Source organism: Myotis lucifugus, unplaced genomic scaffold (genome assembly GCF_000147115.1).
Source record: "Myotis lucifugus unplaced genomic scaffold, Myoluc2.0 scaffold_1236, whole genome shotgun sequence".
Classification (NCBI taxonomy): domain Eukaryota; kingdom Metazoa; phylum Chordata; class Mammalia; order Chiroptera; family Vespertilionidae; genus Myotis; species Myotis lucifugus.
The window spans coordinates 33005-35319 of record NW_005872284.1 but is presented as its reverse complement, the minus strand read 5'-3'; the positions used below and the strand labels follow the sequence as shown (position 1 = coordinate 35319).

At 52.7% G+C, this 2315-nt stretch overlaps 1 pseudogene; it reads right to left on the bottom strand.

Moving 5' to 3' along the window:
* Positions 1–205: 205 nt before the first annotated feature.
* LOC102429181 lies at positions 206–1867 on the bottom strand (annotated as a pseudogene).
* Positions 1868–2315: the final 448 nt, after the last annotated feature.

The window sequence follows — 2315 nt, the reverse complement described above, 5'->3', positions numbered from 1 at the left end:
CCGGTTTGGCTCAGTGGATAGAGCATCGGGCTGCGGACTGAAGGGTCCCAGGTTCGATTCCGGTCAAGGGCATGTACTTGGGTTGCGGGCACATCCCCAGTGGGAGATGTGCAGGAGGCAGCTGATCGATGTTTCTCTCTCATCGATGTTTCTAACTCTCTATCTCTCTCCCTTCCTCTCTGTAAAAAATCAATAAAATATATTTTTAAAAAAAAAGACTGATGGTCTTTTTGATGATCTCCAAGGCCTCCTGGACCTCGTCCTCCTTGATGACCAGAGGAGGTGGAATCTGATGATGTCGCCATGGGTAGGCTTGGCCAGAAGTCCATTATCTCGAAGGCGCAGGCGAACCTTCCAAGCATCGGAATCTTTGGTTTCCCCGGTGACGGTGGCATCCAGCAGCCCCTTCCCACGCACTGCGGTCACGATGTCCCAGGGCAGCTTCCTGAGCTCATTCTCTTCTTCCAAAACTTCGAAGGCGACGTTGGCCCCCCGGCTGCCCAGGGGGTTGCCCCTGTACGTGGAGCCGCGCTCCCCAGGCTGGATGGTCAGCATGATCTCGTGGTCACACAGCACCGCCCACACGGGGTACAGGCCACCGGAAAGGGCCTTGCCCAGGAGGACGAGGTCAGGCCTGACGTTTGCATGGCCGACCGCCAGCCATCGCCCAGTCCTGGCCAGTCCTGTCTGGGTCTCATCCAATAAACAGGACTGGGTGCCTGGCGCAGAGCTCGCGCACACCCCTCAGGCAGCCTGGGTCGGGACAATGACGCCCGCCTCGCCCTGAATGGGTTCGACCATGAACGCAGCAACGTTTAGATCCTGAGGAGCACGCTCAAGAGCAGGTAGGTTGTTGTAGGGAATGATCTCGAACCCCGGCATGAAGGGACCAAAGCCGTCGTCGCTGCTGGGGTCCGTGGAGCTGGAGATGGCACACAGAGTCCTGCCCCAAAAGTTTCCAGCTGAGAAGACGATCTTGGCTTTGTCCTTGGGGATGCCCTTCACGGTGCAGCCCCACCACCGCGCCAGCTTGCAAGCGGTCTCCCCGGCCTCCACCATGTCTATGCTCGTGGGGAGAACCTGGTGGTAGTTGAAGAGCTTTGTGACGTTCTCCTCGTCTTCGCCCGGCACGTTGTTGTAGGAGGCCCGCGAGGTTGGCGTCAGCTTCCCCGCCTGGCTCTTCAGGGCAGCCACAATCTTGGGGTGGCAATGCCCTTGGTTGATGGCGCTGTGCGCACTCAGAAAATCAAAGCGTTTCCTGCCTTCCGCATCCCACAGGGAAATACCTGTCCCTCTCTCCAGGGTGACCAGTAAGAGGTGGTAAAGAGCGTCCCAAAATTCACGCAAGATTTGAATTTTGCGTGAGCATTAACAACAAAAAATAAAAGCCCGATTTTACTTGGTTTATTGAATCAGATTTTAATATGTTACCCTGTGATTTCAATCCCTTCAATTTGATAAGCATTACCAAGTACCAATTATGGCCCAGGAGCAGGGACAATGAATATCAATGAAGACCACGGCTTTTGTATGTGCCAGTAAAGCCGTGGAGGCCATTTACCAGATGTGCTATTCCATACATAACCCTATACTATATACTTTATGAATCAATAAAAAATTTACAATTTTTAATTATAAACCAGTGTTTTCTATCAAAATTACTTCTTGCGTGAATTTTGGAACACCCTTTAGTTGTGAGCACCATACTTGGCTTCTCATTCAAAATGGTCATCAGATGATAGAGGGCCTTGGACCGTCTTCTTAGTCGCCATGGATGTAGCAGAAGCCACTGGCGTGTGGGTGCGCTGGCAAAGCCCCGCCGCAGTCTGCAGACGAGCTAGCTTGGAAAGCATCGTGTCCATGGAGCAGGAATTCCACCGACCAGCTATCCTTTCTTCCCGCGGTTCAGATAGAAATGCAGATTGTTCAGCCTGGATCCAGGGACGATCTGCTGGTTCCAATAATCGCTGGTAGGGCCTCTGGCTCCGGAACCAGCGGCTACGTCTCGGTGGCAGCACATTGTTTGATTCTTGCATGGAGACTGCCTGAGGATGGAACCCACAACCTTGGCTCTATTGCAATGATGCTTTAATCAACTGAGCTCTCTGGCCAGGGAGAAACTTATCAGGGGTTTTTAGTAAAATGAGTCACTGATGTATCTGAGAATAGATAGATACCAGAACCACTGGGATGAAAGATAGTGATGGAAGGCAACGGCGATTCTCAGGTCACACATCCTGGAACCGGAGAGGAGGGAGCCTGATTCTGGGTGTGTTACCTGACAACTGCCCTCTCATAATCCAGGACCCCTCAGC